This window comes from Lissotriton vulgaris, chromosome 10 (genome assembly GCF_964263255.1).
Source record: "Lissotriton vulgaris chromosome 10, aLisVul1.2, whole genome shotgun sequence".
Taxonomy (NCBI): Eukaryota; Metazoa; Chordata; class Amphibia; order Caudata; family Salamandridae; genus Lissotriton; species Lissotriton vulgaris.
In genome coordinates, this window is record NC_141698.1 from 726,564,859 (window position 1) to 726,586,906 (window position 22,048).

The window sequence follows — 22,048 nt, forward strand, 5'->3', positions numbered from 1 at the left end:
AAATTATTTTTTCATATCGGGTCATTCTGCTATTGGTCATGTACTGTGTTTTTGCTCTAGTGAGGAGAATCTCCACAGAATGAGGTACATACAACCTCACAGGAAATCCCATCACTATTCCTTCACTTTGCTCCAAGCTTACACTAGTAGCTGCTACTGCTTTCAGACATCCTGGCAAAGCTTTTGCAACAGGGTCCAAAACAGCTGAGAAATACGCAATTGATTTTCTCATTTTTCCATGTCTCTGAATCAACACTGATAATGCACATCCTTCTCGCTCACTGCAATACAGCTCAAACTCTTTTTCATAATCAGGCATTCCTAAAGCTGGTGCTTCACACAGTTTCGTTTTCAGCTGTTCAAAAGCTTCCATTTCTGTTTTGGGCAAAACTATAGGATCTCTGATGTCTGCTCTTATCAGTCTCTGTAATGGTTTTGCAATCAATGAAAATTTCGCTAATCCACTGTCTACAATAACCTACCATTCCCAAGAACATTCTTACTTGTCTTTGAGTTTTAGGTGGCTGCATTCCTTGTATCATTTTGATTCTTTTTTTTTATGGTGACTTGTCTGATTCCATTAGCAATCTTATGTCCTAAATATTGTACTTCTTTCTGACAAAACTGCAATTTTGATGGAGACGCTTTATGTCCCTCTTCTGCCAAATGATTCAGCAATGTTACGGTATCAGTTACACATGCATCCTTTGTTTTTGATGCAATCAAAAGATCGTCAATGTATTGTACCAACACAGACTCTTTAGGCATACTCAAACTTCGAATGATTTCTTTAACAGCTGATTAAAAATCGATGGACTCTCAGTGTACCCTTGTGGAATTCTACACCATGCTAGAATACGGTTCTGGAATCTGAATGCGAAAATTGGTTGACTTTCTGGATGCAATGGAGCAGTAAAGAATGCATTGCATAGGTCAATCACAGTATACCATTCTGCATCATGGGGAATTTGGTACAGAATTACTGCTGGATTCGGAACAATTGGACAACATGGGGCAACAATTTTTATTAACCTTTCTAAGGTCCTGTACAATTCTAAATGTTCTGTTAGGCATTTTCAATCCCATGATTGGTGAATTACAAGGGCTGCTTTCTATTTCTCTCAATATTCCCTGCTCAATCATTTTGTCAATCACTGGAGTTATTCCTTCAATTACTTCTGTAGTCATCTTGTACTGAGGAATATTTGGGTAACTTGCACCTTCCTTTATTGTGACTTTTACAGGATCAACACCTTTCATTAATCCTATATATTTTCCAGTGAAATCCCATACTTCTTCTTTTACTACCTCTTTCAGTTCAACAGGATTCTTTTTTCGGTCAAAAACAGGAAATAGCTTACTCTGTTCTGCTTCCATTATGAGCATTGTCATTTTATACAAGCTATCCTCATCTGGGGTCTGTAACTCTATGCCGTCCGGTGAACAATATATGGCACAGTTCATCTTGCACAAAATATCCCTTCCTAACAGATTAACAGGACTGCTATCGCACATCACAAATTGATGCATATTTTTGAAAGTTCCAATTTCTATTTCGATTGGTTCTGTCAGAGGAGTTTGTATCTGTCTATTAGCTACACCTACAACTTGGATGCTCTCTCCCGAGAGAGGAAGATTTTGAATTTCCACTTATCTAACAGTGGAACGGGTAGCACCAGTGTCCACTAGGAAAGGTATTTCCACATCATTCACCTTTCCGTTCACAAATGGACCAGACTGATCTACCTCAAGAGTGGCTCCAAGGACACACTCTTTCCCCTCTCTCTAGCACCATCATAAACTTTCATCCGACTCACTCCCACCTTCTTCTTGTATCCAATACTGAGTACACGCATTCACTCTTTGCGGTCTTTTTACCTGCTCACCTCCGCTGAATCCTGTCTCTGCACTGTATCTCTGCTGGTTTACACTGTTTGGCAGTGGCGGTTGTGGCACCTGACTTTGCTGATTTGCTATCTGCTGTTGTTGCTGTTGTTGATTTACCTCAAACTGCACATGCGAAGTCAATGAAGTATTTTCAGCATTAACTCTCGGTAGACATTTACACTCTTTCTTCCAATGCACGAACTTGACGCAATTAAAGCAAGGTAACTTCTTCTTCAATTCATCAATATTTCCTACTAATTTAGGTTTACCCTTACCATTTCCTTGATTCCCTGCATTTTTACTCTCCATTGCGCTACTTGTTGTTCCGCTACTTTTACTTGTGCCCACATAGCATTCTCTATCAGCTTTTCCTGCTTTGCATCAATTTCTTCACTGCAATATTTTGCTTTTCTCTAAACGTCATCCACAGTACCTGACTGCCAACCTATCATGTTGTGATGTATCATGTCTCCAATCTCTGGTCTCAACCCATTCACAAATCTGTATATGAAGTGGCTCATATCCTTCTCATTTAATTCCTCATAACCACTATACTGTTTAAAGACTAACAGCAGTCTTTCATAAAATGAATGTACAGACTCTTTTGGCTCTTGTGTAGTCCTGTCTATTTTTACCCAATCGGTTTCTTTTGGAGGTATCTTTTCAGCCATACTATCACTTGTTCATATTTTCGCATTACATCTGGTGATGGAGCTCTTGTAACTTTGTCTCTAGCAAATTCTTCTCTTGGCCACTCTACAGCTATTTTACATTCTGTCCATAAATCTGCTGACACCACTATGTCAAACAATCCATCTAAATCGATCCATAAAACTTTTGATACTTTTACAAATCTGTCTACCTGTTGATACCATTCTACTGGTTTCTCTCTCAACCTAGGAAAATCATTTGTAAATGACAATATGTCTTGTCTACTCCAAGGAACATGTACATATCCTCCTCCAGGTATCTCTCTCATGGGAAACTTAGTTATCACTGCCTCTTTTTCCCTGACCCGAAAAGCTAATGTGGATTTATCATTATTTTCTTCTTTCTTCTTTGCCCACTTAATCCTCTATTTGCTCACAACTCCCCATTTTTGCAACAGCATAGTCAATTATTTTATTTGTGCTAACCTCCCAGCAGTATTCATGTTCTCAATGTCTTTTTCTGCAAAATCCACTCTATATGATTTCTGCAATGATCTAAATTTTGAAAATTCCACTCCTAATTCACTTGCTAATTCTTCCAGCTGATCATACACTGTTTTGGCCTTCCATGTTATGCTTTTAGACATAAACATAAGTTCATCATCCTGGTACGTTTTTAGTCTATCTGTTCCAATCGTTATAATAATTAATTCTTCCATATCTACTTTTAGTTGTGCCACATCCAGCACTTTTAATTCCTGGTCTTTTAATTTTAAAGTTTTAATCCAGTCACTCAATTCTTTTTCTTATGGTCCTACAGGTGTTTGCGTTAAATCTATCTTATCTACACTTTTCTCTGGCGTTGTAGAATCAGATTCTGCACCAATCGGATATCGGTATGATGGACTCTGATTAAAAGTCAATTCAGGCGGATTCACATTAATATTTCGCCTTATCTCAGATAAATCTGGATAAATATTTTCTTTTGCTTTCTGTAAACTCTGTTGTAATGGAATTGTTAAGCTTGGTTCTTTTATTCTCTGATTTTCGAACACTGGTATTACAGGTCCTATCGTTGCAGGGACAGTTACTGCTTCCTTGTTTTTAGTAAGGTTCTGAATCAGTTCATGTGCAGAACGTTCATAGTCAGAAATATCTGGTTGCATATCCCTTCTGGTTTCATTACTTCGCACAGTTTTGTGCGAATCATTCATTTGTGCAGGAGTATCTGTAATTCTAGCTTCCACAGCTGGAGTACTTGAAATATATCTGGTTTCTACTCTATCTGGCACATCTTTTAAATTGAATATTGTCTCAGGGGTTTCATTATTTCTTTCATCTACTATTGGAGCATTCGGACTAGTCCATGAAGAACCTAGTTGATATGGGGGTGGCCTCCTATTTAATATTTCTTCTAATACAGCATCCTCTGGTTCACTTTCACCATAACTTTGGTTCGCTGTTTCTACATTATTTTCTTTTCTGTACATTTCCGACACTCATATTCATCCATTAATCTAACTGGATACATGCCATCACACATATTACTATTTCTCCATCTACGCATTCTACTCTCATGTGTTTCTCCCCATATATCTCGGCCTCTACCACTTGGTCTGATATGCCTGCTTAACCTTTCGCTTTCCAACTCATGCATCTCATCTTCCCACTCAACCAATGCTTCAAATTGAGTCGGTCTAGGTCTTGGCTCAAGCTTCATCATTTTGTCTCTCAAATTTCTTAAAATTGCCAAATCAAATGACCCACCTTCAGGAAAAGCTAACACACCATCGTACTTGGTATACCTTGCCCAGTTCTCTAACCAAACGTATGTATGGTAACCATCTTTTGACAACATGTAAGAAGCGGGCGTTTTTGGTGGAGGAAGCAATTTTCCCTCTCTTGTCACAATTTCCTTATCTTTTGCAAACACGTTCTTTAATTTCTTAAACCATGAAGGTTTCTTCTTTTCGTCTTCGTAATAGTAAGACATTTTTCCAGTAATCGTCTGTCTTTTAAAAGATTGCGCACTTCCCTGTTTGCTGTTCCATAACACCAATCCTTTCGCAGCGCGGTTCACACTAACGCACCAATTAGAACACAATACGTTTTTCTAAGTGCTTAACCAATCACTTTGCTGCTTTTTCGTGATGAACCTATCAGCTCCTACTCTGTCTTGGTCACGAGGACCAATCCCAGCGCGACACTTTTGACGTCACCAGCGCTCCGGCTTCTGCAGCGCCGACTGGCCCCTCCTTTACAGGTTTTTTTTCAAGAAGCCGTATTTACAAGATATTTTACAAAATCAGTTAGTAACTTACAGAAAACAATACCATTTGCCTGTTTCGCTAATAAAGTGATAGAATTTTCTCAATCACTCAAGTATTTTGTATGTGGAGTAGACGACGCTTATCTCCACAGAATTTTAGACTCGTCGATAAAGTAGCACTACCCTCTACCTTACCCTTCTATCAGGCAATAACTAACTCATTTCTCCAGGAAAGCACACACAGAGATCTTTTTCACCTCCTTAGAGACAATCCTAAAGTTTCACTTGAACGCATATTGCAATTTCATTTACACGCGTTCATACAGAAATCCCTACTCATACACACATGAAATCTGTATCTCCAGTAGGCAGCACTTACGTCTAGCCCACCACAGAATTCCTCTTTCGTTAGTAAAGTAGACGTCACTCCTTTACCCTTCTACCAAGTCCTACTACTCTCCCAGCAATACGTTTTAGTCAGGATACGCAATGATCTATATACTTGGAGGCATAGATTTCATAGACTGCCCTCACTATACATTTATCCTTTCACACCTAATGTCCCTAAACAGTGATATACGACGATACCACCGCAGTATACGACGATACTCCTTTTTTGAAACAGACCAATGCACTGTGCGACTTTGCTTGCCATACTTCCTCTGCCTGCAGACAGAGGCACTAGCTTCACGCAACACTTGGAAGCTTTTTTCTGAACTACATATAACGTAATACGAACTCCACAGATGTTAGTTTATAATTCTGTACATTTAAACTCTATATAGTGCTTTATACATATTCCTAGCTAGTTTCCTTAGCAACCACTACTCTGCTACTAAGTTATAACTGCTACAGCGGAACTCCAAAAATAAATTCTAAATTAACATAGCCATTTCCCTTAAACCTCAAAACACACATTCATTCACCAGTAGGGCCCATAACACTGCACACTTTCTTTATTCATTTATCTCGACCTCAGGGATTTGGTGAAACTACAAATGAGTCATGCTGTAACATTGGCGGAGTGTCTGAACCTTATTTAACTAGTTATTATTTACACCTTATAGCCTTAAACCTTTTACCATGGTTTAATCAAACACCAATTTTATTCAGACACACCACCATAGTGGCAATGGATCTGCTAGAATGAAAATCAGGCGTAGGAAAAACTACAAGACCAGCTTTTAATCTTCCATTTTCCTAATTTTATTTAAAGCAAACTTTTAGTGTGTCTGACATTTAGGCATTAATTAATTCTTTATTTAGTAAAAATCTTAAACTTTATTTCAAAATGATCATTTTATTTAAAAGCTTGGAAAATAGACATTCATTTCAGAACTAAGCAAAGTTTTGCAAAGAACAGATAGTTCCAAACTCTTTCTATCCTAACATCCCTAACTAAACCCTCATCTTATCCTTATAGACCTACAAAGAAAACAAGCAAAATCAAAGAGTTCTTACATCCAGGATTCGATCTGCAATCCAGCAGCACTTCGAGGGGAAATCGAAAGGAGCGACTACCTCTAAGCAAAATCAGGGGTTTTTATACACTAATTTCCTAACTTAATCTATCTAAAAAGTATCTAACATCGCCAACTCGGGTTCTGATTGGACACATTTGGGGTACCTGAGCATTTCCTCATCATTACAACATCATGTTCACGTTGAATCAGCAGTTTCACAGTACAGCATTGTTTAAGGACAGTCTTTTGCCTAGTCACTTCCTCGACTTGTAACTTTGGGGCTTATTCCCACGTTCAGAACATTCGAATGTCCATATTTTGGCAACCATCCTGTCTTTCAGGGCAAAGTAGCCTTGAACCTCCCATCCGAGCACAGGCAGTTCGCTCTCACTTGCAGGCTTTGGGCGCGCATGCGCAGTCCAGCACTTGCTCACAGTTTACCCAGTTTACTACTCTCTCTAGGACGACCATGTAATGACCTTCATATAGTCTCCTAACCCTTCGGATTCCTGCACACTGTTTATTCAGCGCCAGGATGCTCCTTTCGGAGCGATTGTTTGGCTTTAGAAATACCCAAAATACAAATACAAATACAAATCCATATTTTCGTAGGCCTGAAAAGCCATTTTTGGAACTATCGTAGAAACAAACACAAAATCATGTTGAATATGGAACTAAAGCCCCTCTGTTTACCTCCCACCATGCTAATGTTTCCCTATTAGTTATTACCTAGCAGGTAAACCACATAAATGCGTTTTATACTTACATATCTGATGACTTTCTAACACAAAAACGTGTACAATAAGCACATTCACCCTGCGTTTGTTTATATTTAAGCTGTGCATTAGTTCACATCACAATAACAGTACAAATTAGTTAATTATATTCCTTCATGCAGGCAAAATTAGTATTCCCATGTGTGTTCATGTGTGCAACTTATACTATGGTTGATTAATTTACCACAACACACTATTAGTAAAAGTTAACGTTATGGAACATTGATTTCACGAGGGGTACACAAAATGTTGTTTTTGCTACCTCGCTCCATCAGTCAGACGACCTGTACAGTTTATTTTTGACAGGTAGGCTGTCACCAGTGTCAATGTGGTGCACACACCACTCAGTGATGCCTGGGGTCAAGGAGAACAGGCCAGCAAACTGCTCCAGCACCTGCTTACAGTCTCTGTGTTGCTGGTCTGTCAATTTGGGAGAGAGTACAACTCCCTCCACTGACCCATCTGGCACATTAGTGGAGAGGAGTTTGGGCACAGGCTCAGTTTCCTCCTCCACACCCTCATCAGTGACCAGTAACATGGTCATGTATGCCCTGTCATGGTGGGGTTTCAATCTATTCACATGCAGGACCTTGTGAGGGTTCCTGGGGGTGCCAAGGTCAACCAAATAGTAACCTCACCCTTCTTTTCTAAGATTGGATAGGGCTCACTCCACTTGTCATGGAGGGCCCTGGGAGCCACAGGCTCCAACACCCACATCAACTGTCCTGGAGTATACTCAGGCATAGTAGCCTTTTGATCGTACCAGTGCTTCATGAGCTCCTGGCTGGCCTCCAGTTTCCTGTTTCCCTTGTACATGTACTCCGCCATTCTAGATCTGAGGCCTAGCACATAATCAAGCCCATTGTCCTTAGCTTCTTTAAGAGGCTTCTCTAAAGACTCTCTTAGCAGGCTCAAACCAACCCCTTTCTGTGGCACCTCCCTGTAGGCAAACAGTAAGCATGGGAGGAGAACATCCCATTGCCTCCTGAGTTTCTCTGACAATCCATTTATCATGTCCTTCAGGGTTTTGTTGAATCTCTCAACAAGACCATTTCCTTGTGGGTGATAGGGGGTGGTGAACTTGTAGTTGACACCACACTCATCCCATATGGCAGTCAGATAGCTCGACAGGAAGTTTGTGCCCCTATCTGACACCACCTCTTTTGGAAAACCCACTCTTGTGAACACACCAAGCAGTGCTCTAGCCACTGCAGGAGCATCAATGGTTCTAAGACGTATGGCTTCAGGGTATCTAGTAGCATGGTCAACTACCACTAAGCTATACCTATTCCCTGATGCAGTAGGTGGGTCCAGGGGACCTACAATGTCCATCCCCAACCTTTCAAAAGGAACCCCAACCACTGGCAGTGGTATTAGGGGAGCCTTTGTTTTGCCCCCTGCCTTGCCACTTGCCTGACAGGTGACACAGGAGCTGCAAAACTCCTTTACCTTTTCAGACATAAGTGGCCAGTAGAAATGGTCCACCAACCGGTTCCATGCTTTTGTCTGTCCCAAATGTCCTGCAAAGGGGATATTGTGACCCAAAGTCAGGATGAACTCTCTGTACGTCTGGGGCACCACCAACCTCCTGGTGGCCCCCTCTTTGAGGTTTCTGGCCTCAGTATAAAGCAGTCCATCTTCCCAGTAGAGTTTGTGAAACCCACTGTCACCCCCCTCCTCTTGCTTAGAATCAATCCGCTTCAAGCTCTCAACGGTGGGACAGTCATGCTGTCCCTGACTGAACTCCTCTCTGGAGTGTTCTCCTCCTCCTGTCAGTTCTGCCAAATCTGACAGCTCTGGCAGGGATTGAGTCCCTCCCTCAGAGGCTAGATCCTCCCCATCAGGGTTAGATTCTTTCTGCACATCTGGAGGTCCCTGGGCTGGCTCACCAGGCCCAGTGCCCTTGTCCTTGGATGCTTGGCCCTTTTTTCCAGGGTCCAAGTGTCCAGCCCCTCCCTTCTGGCTAGCCTGTGACCTAGTCACAGCACATACCCACTCAGGGAGCTCCAATATTTTCATATGGAGTCCTCTAGCCACCTCTGACCACGCAGAGGCTTCAAGATCATTGCCCAGTAAACACTGGACTGGATGAACCTTTGACGCAGCTACCTTCATAGGGCCTGTCACACCTCCCAAATCCACCACAGCCATAGGATGGAGTTTGGTAGTGCTGTCTGCATTTGTCACCTGGTGAAACTCACCAGGTAACAACCTCTCTAGAGACACCAGTTCATCCAGGACCATAGTTACACTAGCCCCAGTGTCTCTAAAAGCCTCAAGCTCAGTCCCATTCACTTTAGGCCTCTGCCTGTACTTGTTCATGTTTGAAGGTAAGGCAGCAAGGGTGGCAATATTCACCCCACCCAGGGACACTGAGGTTGCTTCCACTACCTGACTGTTCTGTACACCACCCTCCACCCATACACTGACACTGGCAATCCCTGTGGATGGCCCCTTAGAAGGGAGCTTCTTGGTGCAGACAGCATCTCCCTGCTTATGCCCTGGCTGGTTACAGTCAAAGCACTTATCTACCTTTGAGGAATCGAAGAACCTACCAGGCTTTCCCTGAAACCCCCTCCCTTTGAATTTGGGTTGGCTCGGGCCCCCCTCCTTTTGCAGGTTTTTGTGGGTCTTTGGAGGACTCTGTAGGTTTCTGACCTTCATTTCCCTGGGCTTTCCCCTGGGGAGGGACCTGTCCTCCTTTCTTCTGGTCACCCCCCTGGTGCTAAATGGAAACCCGGGTTCTCATCCACTCATCAGCTGACTCCCCCAGCTTTCTGGGGTCTGTCAGCTTAGAGTTCACTAGATACTGGTGTAACTTCTCTTCTGCACAATAAGTCAAAATGTGTTCTTTCAAAAACAAATTAAACAATCCCTCATATGTGTCAACTTTGTTTCCAACAATCCAGCCTTCCTGTGCCTTTACTGAAACATCCACAAAGTCTACCCAAGACTTTGAACTCAATTTCTGGGTGCCTCTAAACTTCACCCTTACTGTTCTGGAGTCAGACCAAATCTCTTGACTAAGCATGCCTTCATCTGCTGGTATGATTCGGCATCCTCTCCCTTCAGGGTCAGGAGCCTATCCCTCCCAGCCACTGGAATCAACTCCCACAGGAGTGCACCCTAATACCTAGAGTGGACCCTACTCATTTTAAGGGCCCCCTCAAAAGCTGCTAGCCACCATCCGTGTGCCTGCACCTGAATACCTGTACGACGGTGAAAGTACAACTGATTCTGATTCTGAAGTTGAACCAGAAAGAACTCCAGAGACTAAAGATCGACAGGAAATTCGACATCTGGAAGTATCAGAAGCCAGTTCTGCGTCTGAAGGTGAAGGTGAAAGGGAAATTGTGGAGATACCAGATTCTGAAGATCAATCTAAACATTGAGAATTGGTAAAAACAGACACCAGCAGAGACGCAAAAGAAAGTGAAGACAAAGTTGTAGAAGAAAAGAAAGCTGAAAAGAAATCTGAAAACTCTGAAAGCAGGAACGGAAATCCTGAAACTGGGGAAGAGGAAGTAACTCACGATAAGGATGAGATTCCAAGTACCAGTTATGAAGGTGTTCCTAACAGAGTGACAGAAGAAAAAGCTGAACTTGATGAAGACAAAGACATTGTGAAAATCATAATCAATGATACAATTGAGGATGCTGAAAGTGAAACTGATGACAATGCAGATGAAACTGCATTAAGAAAAAGCCCAAGGAAAAGAGCTTGGAGAGTGGAGCATAACACAGTACAGCCAAAGACTAAAAGAGTCTGTAAAGGAGATAATTGGCCTAAAGAAACTGGTGGATGGAAATTCAAACTGGTGAACAAAGCAAAAGAGCCAGAAGAGCAAGTAAAAGAGATCACTAGCCAGAAAGAAACACTAGGAAAGAAAATAGAAGTTGTACAAAGGCCAAAAAGAGTAAGACGACCAAACTAGAAGTACAAATCACCAAAGTGGGCATATATCGTCTTGCCACCCATTGAAGAATTTAATAGCAGTCAAGAAAACCTGTACAACCCAAAGATGATTGGGAAAAGTGAGTAAAGAAGTCAACATAGAGAAAAGAAACAGGTGCTCAAAGTATATGATAATAAATGAAAATTCTGAAGTCCTGTGAGATGGTTATTGTAAATATAAAAGAGGTCAGAGTTGACATAAGGTCGAAGAAAAACTGTTAGAAAAGTTAACCATAGTGTAATCTAGAATAGAATTGACTCAAGGTCGAAGAAATCCTGTTAGTGAATTGTGTGCTGCGGAATCTAAGAGTGACACTAGGTCAAAGAAATTGTGTTAGAGAAAATGGCCATAAATAATCATAAAACAAAATGTTCTATTTTTAGAAAATGGTGTAGATGTTGTTCCATATGTATGGGATTATTGATAATCTTATGGATAATGTTAGCTATTGTTATTCCTTTTCAAGATAATTTAACGAAATTAAAGCGAAATGTGAGTTCAAATAAGCCAAGTAAGAAAGTAGAAGTTCATGAGACTCATGTGTGTAGACCATGAGATGCATCAGGATAGGTCCATCAGTGACTACACACAGAATACGTTTTCAAGGTTATTACTTGAGTATATTAAAACTGTGAATGTTGATGATTGCTATGTTTGTTTAAAATTGCCAGTGTCAGTGTCAGAAGGGGTGACCTATCACCACCTTCCTCTTACATGTGGTGTGACTTGTTGTGTAATTGCAAGTTTGTTTTATCAGACTGGGAAAGTGGAATATCATTATTCTAATGTGGATGACATTTTTGCTAAAATAAAAGTTGATGGTGCATTGAACAAAAAGAAACCTGGAAAGGTAATGGGAGAGTATTTCTTAGAATTAGATGAGTTGACGCATGAATATGCTTTTAATAATAATTTGACATGTAAATTGAGAGTTGAAGAGTAGAAATTCTTAATTATGGTCGAGGAAAGAAGGGTTGCTTGCAAACTTAGTGAGAAAATAAACCATTCTAAATCTAAATATTGGACATTTAATGCTAAAAATCTTGATGATAAAAATGTGAATGTGGCTATAAAAATAGATAATCCAATGTTAGGGAAATTTTGTATTAGAAGAGACAATACTATGTATGACAATTATTTTGTGGGTGCAAGTCAATGTGAACACACCTATAGAATTTTAGGGGGTTGGGGATTTAAAGGAGGAAATGATCCTGTTTTCCCGGTTGTTTATTTTATCTGTGGGAATAAAGCTTACTATAGGTTACTCGACCATTGGTATGGGACCTGTTATGTGGGCTTGGTCTTTCCTAAAAATTTTCATGTAGATAGAGGTACTAATGGAAAGCATGAGATAGGCAAAGTTTTAAGTCGAACAAGAAGGGAGAGTGTGTTGGAAATAATAGGTGATGTATTTGGAGCACTGATACCAGCAGTGGGAATTTCATTTAACGCAAATAGAATCCGAAAATTGTCCACAAAAGTTGATCGTTTGTCAACAGACACTGCAGGAGATTTCCTGATGGTTGATACTGAAATGATTGCTATGAGAGCTATGGTAATGCAAAATCGACTTGCCCTTGATATAATTTTAGCAAAAGAGGGAGGAGTCCGTGGAATATTGAAAGTGCAACATTGTTGTACTTATATTCCAGATAAAAGTCAAAATATTGAGAAGGATATTACAAATATTACAGATTTACATAAAGAAATTGAACCACTGGAGGTTGAAGGTGTTCTTGAAAAATTAGGTAAAAGTTTTACAGCAGTAAAGCATTGGTTCCAAGAAATAGGTAGTTCAATTATAGGTAAAATACTAATTCCAATATCAATCTTAGTGATAGTGATTTTTCTGATAAGATTATGCTGTATATGCAAAGGCAGAAGAGCTTTTAGAAAAGCAATAAACAAGACAACTCAAGAACGAAAAGCAAGAGAAAGAGAAAAGAATGAAATAGAAATGGAAGAAATTAGAGAAAAGATTTTTTAAGAATCAAAGGGCAAAGTTACTGGAGTATAGATTATACTAATATGAAGAATTCGAAACATGTTCTGCTAAATTTTCCAAACTTTTTAGAGATGTTTGGTGATAGGATCACTAGTGGATCAGATGGGTCAGTGGAGGGAGTTGTACTCTCTCCCAAATTGACAGACCAGCAGCACAGAGACTGTAAGCAGGTGCTGGAGCAGTTTGCTGGCCTGTTCTCCTTGACCCCAGGCATCACCGAGTGGTGTGTGCACCACATTGACACTGGTGACAGCCTACCTGTCAAAAATAAACTGTAAAGGTCGTCTGACTGATGGAGCGAGGTGGCAAAAACAACATTTTGTGTACCCCTCGTGAAATCAATGTTTCATAACGTTAACTTTTACTAATAGTGTGTTGTGGTAAATTAATCAACCATAGTATAAGTTGCACACATGAACACACGTGGGAATACTAATTTTGCCTGCATGAAGCAAAATAAGTAACTAATTTGTACTGTTATTGAGATGTGAACTAATGCACAGCCTAAATATAAACAAATGCAGCGTGAATGTGCTTATTGTACACTTTTATGTGTTAGAAAGTCGTCGGATATGTAAGTATAAAACGCATTTATGTAGCTTACCTGCTAGGTAATAACTAATAGGGAAACATTAGTACGGTGGGAGGTAAACAGAAGGGCTTTAGTTCCATATTTAACATGATTTTGTGTGTGTTTCTACGATATTTCCAAAAATGGCCTCTGAGGCCTACGAAAATATGGATGCTCGGGTAAACTGTGAGCAAGTGCTGGACTGCGCATGCGCGCCCAAAGGCTGTTAGTGAGAGCGAACTGCCAGTGGACGGATGGGAGGTTCAAGGCTACTTTGCCCTGAAAGACAGGATGGTTGCCAAAATATGGACATTCGAATGTTCTGAACGTGGGAATAAGCCCCAAAGTTACAAGTCGAGGAAGTGACTAGGAAAAAGACTCTCCTAAACAATGCTGTACTGTGAAACTGCTGATTCACCGTGAACATGATGTTGTAATGATGAGGAAATGCTCATCTACCCCAAATTTGTCCAATCAGAACCCGAGTTGGCGATGTTAGATACTTTTAAGATAGATTACGTTAGGAAATTAGTGTATAAAAACCCCTGATTTTGATTAGAGGTAGTCGCTCTTTTCGATTTCCTTTTGAAGTGCTGCCGGATTGCAGATCGAATCCTGGATGTAAGAACTTTTTGATTTTGCTCGTTTTCTTTGTAGGTCTAAAAGGATAAGATGAGGGTTTAGTTAGGGATGTTAGGATAGAATGAGTTTGGAACTATCTGTTCTTTGCTAAACTTTGCTTAGTTCTGAAATAAATGTCTATTTTCCGAGCTTTTAAATAAAATGATCATTTTGAAACAAAGTTTAAGATTTTTACTGAATAAAGAATTAATTAATGCCTAAATGTCAGACATACTAAAAGTTTGCTTTAAATAAAATTAGGAAAATGGAAGATTAAAAGCTGGTCTTGTAGGTTTTCCTACGCCTGATTTTCATTCTAGCAGACCCATTGCCGCTATGGTGGTGGATCTGAATAAAATTGGTGTTTGATTAAACCGTTTAAGACTATAAGGTGTAAATAATAACTAGTTAAATAAGGTTTAGACACTCCGCCAATGTTACAGCATGACTCATTTGTAGTTTCACCAAATCCCTGAGGTCGAGATAAATGAATAAAGAAAGTGTGCAGTGTTATGGGCCCCACTGGTGAATGAATGTGTGTTTTGAGGTTTCAGGGAAATGGCGATGTTAATTTAGAATTTATTTTTGGAGTCCCGCTGTAGCATGACCACGCCAGAGCCAGCATTAAAGCTGAGGATGCTAAGATGCTGGAGCTGGGATAATTGAACCGTCTTAGAGTCCATGGGCCTGTCCAGTGGTACTGGTACCTAAACCTAATCCTCAGGGGGCACGCAAGGATTTAAGGTTCTGTGTGGACTACATACAATTGAATGCAGTCACAAAGACTGATGCTCACCCTATACCTAGAGCTGATGAGCTCATTGATAGGTTAGGGACTGCTAAGTACCTGAGTACTTTTGATTTGACTTCAGGTTACTGGCAGATTGCCCTCGCTGATGAAGCAAAGGAGAGGTCAGCATTCTCCACACCAGAGGGACATTATCAGTTCAAGGCAATGCCCTTGGGTTAAAGAATGCACCTGCCACCTTTCAAAGGTTGGTGAACAGGGTCTTGTCTGGGTTGGAACAGTTCAGTGAAGCTTACCTGGATGATATAACTGTATACATTTCTCCCTGGGGGATCACTTAAACCACCTAAGGGAAGTGCTTCAGGCCATGCAGCAAGCATGCCTGACTATTAAGGCAAGCAAGTGCCAAATAGGGCAGAGTTATGTGGTGTACCTGGGCCACCTGGTAGGTGGGGGCCATGTACAGCCTCTCCAAGCTAAAATCCAAACTATTTTGGATTGGACAGCTCCTATTGCCCAGACTCAGGTCAGGGATTCCTTGGACTGACAGGGTACTATAGAAGGTTTGTTAAAAATTATGGGACATTTGTGGGGCCCCTAACAGAACTGACTTCTAAAAAGAGGCCCAAAAAGGTGATTTGGACTCCAGAGTGCCAGAAGGCTTTTGACACTCTGAAAGCTGCCATGTGTCCAGCACCAGTGTTACTCGCCCCTGACTACACAAAATAATTTTATTTGTAGGTCAGACTGATGCTTCAGAGCAAGGGATTGGGGCAGTTTTGTTACAGCTAAAAAGAGGGGGCCTTGATCAGCCAGTTGCCTTTATTAGCAGGAGGCTTCTTCCCAGAGAGCAGAGGTGGAGTGCCATTGAGAGAGAGGGTTTTGCTGTGGTGTGGTCACTGAAAAAGTTGAGATCATATTTGTTTGGGACTCACTCGTGTGTTCAAACTGACCACAGGCCTCTCAGGTGGCTCATGCAGATGAGAGGGGAGAATCCCAAGCTGTTAAGGTGGTCCATTTCCCTACATGGAATGGACTTTACAGTGGAACACAGACCTGGGGTTGCCCATGCCAATGCAGATGGACTTTCCAGGTTTTTCCACTTAGCCGATGAGGACTACCAGGGTGTAGGTTAATAACCCATCACCTTTCGTTTGGGGGGGCCATGTTGCAAAGTCATCCTTTGCCCTGGGCGCCCCCCAACTGTTACCTGACTGGAACTGGTGGTAACTGACTCTGACTGACCCTGGGCTCTGTTTAACCAGGCCCAGGGCCAGTGCCAAGCTAAAAGGAACACATTAGAATACAGTTAAGACACCCAACATACACTAGGGTACACTATGGTATGGTGGGGAACCATGTAATTGGCATGACCTACCCCATAAGCCCCATGTATGTAATAGGGCAGGGGATTGAAACTACCTAGAAGTCTCCAGTATCCTGGGGCATGGCAGTTTAAAGGCCATCAGATTTTCTGCACCAGCATGTGTGCAGTGCTGAAGCCTGACGTCAGTTTAAAAGCAGCACTGGTTGCCAGGACTGCTTTTAAACCTTAAATTGTGCCAAAACTCGACTTTGGGGGTAGGGGCACCTAAAATGCAAAACCTACAATGCTATTGCATATTAGGGCCCCCAGGGTCATCCCTGGGTATCCCACGGGTGGGGGGTCAGTTATCTATAAGGTATACCTTTAAAAAATGAGTTTTTATATGCCTGGGTAAAGTGGCATTTTACATTTCACTCCCCACATTGTATTAAATGTAAGTTGATACTTGTATAGCACACTACTCACCCGCAAGGGTCTCAAGGCGCTTGTACGAATACCGCTGTGGAACCCATCCTGGCTTTCCCTGTGAGGGGTCCACTCCTGGGCACCCCCAAGGTGGAGGCCAGGCACCCTTAGCGTTGTGGGGGCCGTTGTGGAGATTAAGCAAGCTATTGCCCAGAGTTGCAGAGTGGGACTCGATGATTGGAATAGGCACTGAGGCGAGAATTATCAGGTCCGTGGAATTTTGAGCCCAAGACCCACCGAGGACGGGAATTGAACCCTGGAAGATCTGCAATATTTCTGCAGATTCAGAACCCCTGAAGTCTCCGCTAGTTGCACAGGGGGTGGGGGTCCTGTAGAGATTACAGGAATACTTATAAAATATGTTTTTATAAGCCCTGGTGCTAGAAAACTGGCCCAAGTCATTTTCCCCATTTGAAACCCCATGGCCCATAGGTTAACATGGTAGGACGTTAGTGATTAATAAATATTGATTGGAGAGGACTAGCCGGACCATCCAAAGACTTCCCATAATGGTAGTAGTAAATCCACAATCTTATATTGCTGAATTTCTCCTAAAGTGTACGTACAAGAAGTTATAAGACGTTCTTGTTTGTAAGTCCATATTCAGCCTTCAGTGGTCTGCCCTGATTGGTCAGAGTTAAGGGGATTAGCCAGGCTGCTTTGAAGAGGTGATAAAGAACCACTCTGCTGGGAGGGCAGTGTGCTGGTCTATAGGAATGCCAGGCCAGGAGTTGGAGTCGTAAACTATGCTCTTCAAAGGCAGAGGGGAGACCTGGGTTTCAGTTTCACTCTGACACTCTTGACCCAGAGTCAGGGCTAGGCTTAAGGAAGGTATGTGCAGATGGTAGGGGGAGAGTCCATGGAAATAAGCCATCCCAGGGGGTGTGTTTATCCAGCTCATATGGATTTGGAAGAATGATGCACTCTGGGACAAAATAATGCCACACTCTGTGGTCATAACTATGAGGAGTTGCCCTGCTCTCATTGGTCAGTAGTGACCTGGTGCTTGACCCAGAGAATTTTGAATAAGTATCTGAGAGGGGTAGAGCCCTCCAGATCTGCTGCTTGAAACTTACTGAAGCAAGAAGTGCCCTGCTGAGAAGTTTTGCTGTTCAAAGACTTCTAAAGCCTGACCTCTGAAGACTGCACCAAGTGAAACTGCAGCCCTGTGGATTACCTTGCTACCAAAAGACTCAAGAGTGGAACTCCCAGCAAGCTACAGGTTAACAGAGCTCAGCTGGACAGCCCCACAAAGAATTCCCAGCTTGGAGTACCAGTGGATTTGTAATGGTGTTGTTCAAGTGGATTGCGGAATTGAAGTTTCACACTTTTATGGACATTCTTGGAGATTATAGAACCTTGGATTGTGTGTTGGATACTTTGGGACCCGCAAGCAGAACTTCAGGAAGGAGTTCTAACTGGACCCAGCCTTCTGGAGAAGGCTGCGCAAGAGTGGTGAGATATTCTCCAGAACATTTTCTAAAGGTGTGTCCCCGTCAGAGAAAAAAAAATGACTAAAATGAGCACTGTTGGTTTCTAAGCACTAGAAAGTGACTAATCTTTAAAAATTCATATCTCTGGTCCCCTACTGTGGATTTATTTTAGTTTTGGTGTCATTAAAAGATAAAGATATTACCTATTTTTATAAATTGGTGTCCGAGTTTTATTTTGTGTTGTGTTTTAATTATTTACTGAAATTGTGTTTTTAAATGCTTTACATGCCTGTCTTTGAAGTTAAGCCTGTCTGCTTGCAGCCACGTTACCAAGGGTTGAGCATAGGAATAATTTTCTAAGACCTATGCTGAGTTCTATCATGTGTTAGTAGCCTTATTGCCAGTGGCAGACCTACATTTGCCCCTACCAATAACCCACTTTCCAACACCTTATTTAAAAAAAAAAAAAAAATCAAAAAAACTAATGAGCACCCAAAAGGAATCCTACAGTAGAAAGTAAATCAATATGAAATTAAACCAAACCAGACCCTGAACATCATCTTTGAAATACAAAGGTTCTTTATGCACTCGCTTTTCACTAGGACACTCCACAACATCCCGATATTTCTTACACTCCAACTAGCCTCCACTTTTACGCACTTGGTACCTCCAATACATGATCTAATCTGTCCACACCATGAGAAAGATTGTTTTCCCTTTTTAAACATTGCACTCTACTAAGGTTCCATATTCAAACATCCTGAGGCTTCACATCATTTTTTTAAAGCTTTATCACTTCCCTAGGCTCTGTGTATTTAGCCCAAACTTTTGCTCTAATAGTGGCATAAATCCTGACACAATCACTCACTTCAGAATAAGTATACATAACAGTATTCCTACATTATTTTATGTGCATTTGTAGAGCTTCCTATCACCCGGACTGTATCCTGGCGCTGATCCTTGAGAAATCTGGGTCTAGCAGACGGCTGGCCTAGTTGAAGAGCCAAATCTTCAGCTTCCTACAGAATTCAAGACTTGATGAGGCGGCTCTGATGTGCAGGGGTAGGTTGTTCTAGACTTTAGGGGCGCAGTAGGAAAAGGCATGACTGCTGGGTCTGTTTCTGTGTATGCATTGGATGTTTGCAAGGAGGAGTCCGGATGAGAGGAGGTGTCCGTTGGGTTTGTGGAAGTTAATGTGGTCATTGATGTATGCTGTGCCTGTGTTGTGTAGGGCTTTAAAGATAGGTGAGAGGTTTCAACAAGCTCCTTTGTGCATAGGAAGCCAATGGAGCTCTGTGGAGTGTAGGATGATTTGTGCATGGCAGGTTATGTTTAAGCCTGTATGAGGTGCTCTGAATGGTTGCATGTTGATTTCAGTGTAGCAGGCGTTCCCATACAACACAATGCAGTACAATACAATAAGACTTGCAGAGGGCATAGCTGCCAAAATTAGGCGTCCTGGCGCTAGAAGCAAAAGAGGCCTTCCACACTGACAGCAGGGCAGCCTTTGATCTAAGAGAATGGGATGAGATGGAATTGATGCGTTTCTCATTCAGGAGCCAATGTCTAAGTACCCCCAAACCCAACCAAGCAGCTTCATTTTGAACAGCTTGCAAATACTTGATCAAATAGCTGGTTACCCCATACAAAAAGCTTTTGCACAATCAAGTCTGGAAGTGATTTCTGTATGCACTATAATTTTCCGCAATCAGAGTGGAACAAAGTCTAATATCTTCTTTAGCAAACAAATCAGAGAAAAACACATTTTTGCCATTGATGTTATATGAGGGCAAAAGAAAGCTTATCATCAAATTTTACTCCAAGATTTTTTGCCAAAGATGAAGTGGTTAAGGGCCCGGTTCAGTCAGCCACCAGTCATTAGACCAGCAGGTCACCTTATGGCCAAAAAGAAAAATCTTTGTTTTAGAGGAAACGCAGCGCAAACAATTCCTAATAATTCAATCCAACACCTCCAGTAGACATCACTTAAAGGCTTGTTGCCCAACTCCAGAGTTATTGTTTGTGAAAAAATAGGTTGTGTATTATCCACATATTATCCACATATGAGATAACCTAAATACCAAAGGCTTCGATAATGGTTGCCAGAGGTAATCTATACACATTAAATAGTGTAGAAGTCAGGGACGACCGTAGAAGTACCCCGTATTTAAGAGATTTAGAAGAGGAGGAAAAAGGTTCCAACAAAACGAATTGCCTCCTAGCTGAGAGAAAATACTGGATCCATTGCCAAGCTGTACCACCCACTCTAATATCAGCTAGTCAGGCTAGCAATATTTGATGTGAGATGGTATTAAATGCTGACGATAAATCCAAAAGGATTAAGTCAGGCCTCTGACCCTGGTCCAGATATGTCTTAATTGATTCAGAAACCTCTAGCTGAGCTGTTTCAGCAGTATGTTGCGGACAAAAGCTGGACTGAGAAAGGCGCAACAGCTCATCATGTTCCAGAAATTTATTCAACAGCTGATTCACTAACTTCTCAAGCATTTTAGAAGTGGCGGTTAGCAGCTAGATAGGTCTGATATTATCCAACTTGGTGAGGTCAGTCAAAGTTCTTTTTTATCAAACGGAAAAAACTACGGCTGTTTCCAGTACTTAGGAACCGCTTGAGAGGCCGGTGAGGTTTAGTCCATTGTCCTGGTAATGTGGGATTGGGTGATAGTTCAATGGATGTCGGCGCGGAGCCATGTGAAGACCTTCCATGTAATCCTCATGGTGTGTAAGCAGAAGAAAGATTGCTGATGATTATCCCGAGGTTCTTGGCATGGGTGGTAAGTGTGGGTTAGAGTTCCTCTGGCCACCAGGTGGAGTGTCTGTTGAAGACTGCAACTCCTGTCTTATTGATGTTCAGGTTGAGGCGGTTGGTTTTCATCTACTCTGGCTACAGTCACACGGCCAGAGAATTTGGTTCGAGTGTTAGGTGTTTTGTAAGTGAGGGAGAGTATCAGATTAGAGTCCTGGGCTTAAGATAAAATGTTGATTCTGTGGGTGGAAATGATGCTGGTGAGCAGGGTCAAGTAGGTCTTGAAGAGGGTCAGGTTTAACTACTTAACCGTGATGGCAATTCCGCAGTGGTGCAGGCGTTCTAAAGAGTGGGCGGGGCTACGACGGCCGTTGGCCGTTCGCAGCACCAGGAAGGGAGTGATCCTGTCGGCCAACAGAACGGGTTAATTATGAACCTTGAGGTACTCCGCAGGTGAGGTTGCAAGCATACAAGCAGTAGGGGGCGAGGCTAACTGACTTGGCTGTCCTATCCAGTACAGGAAGGGTCCTTGATTGCCGGCTTTGTGCAGTAGTTGAATGAGAATCAGGATGGAGACAGTGTTAAGAGCTGCAGAGAGGTAGAGTAGTATGAAGATTGCAGGGTCTTTGTTTTTTTTTACTAAGCTTAGGTTCGGACTTGGTTTTCCTAAAATGCTGAGGATCGTGTACCAGAAACTGGGGGCCATGAAAGCAAAGGAGCTGTCTCCACTTCTAGTTCCCCTTATCATGGGTACTGAAAACAGCTGCTGGATTGTAAAATGCAGCATTCTTGAAGTGTTGTAGGGCAAAAGAAGTCTCTGAGTTAGCATCAGACCCTTTTTTTACATTGCTCTTTGAGCTAAGAGCAGTGCTTTGAAATGTATTATTTTAATAACTTGTAACCAGTGCAGGCTTGCCAGGGCCGCAGTTGCAGCTTGATGTTTGGGGATTTTTAATACACAGGCAGTGACATTCTGGGTAACCTGTAGTCTTTTGATAACATCCTTGGGAATTCCCAGATGTAGGGAGTTTCCGTAATCAAGGCATAGGATGACTACACCTTGCACCACTATTCTGCCTGATAGCTAAGGTTGCCATCTCAAAAGCTTTCTCA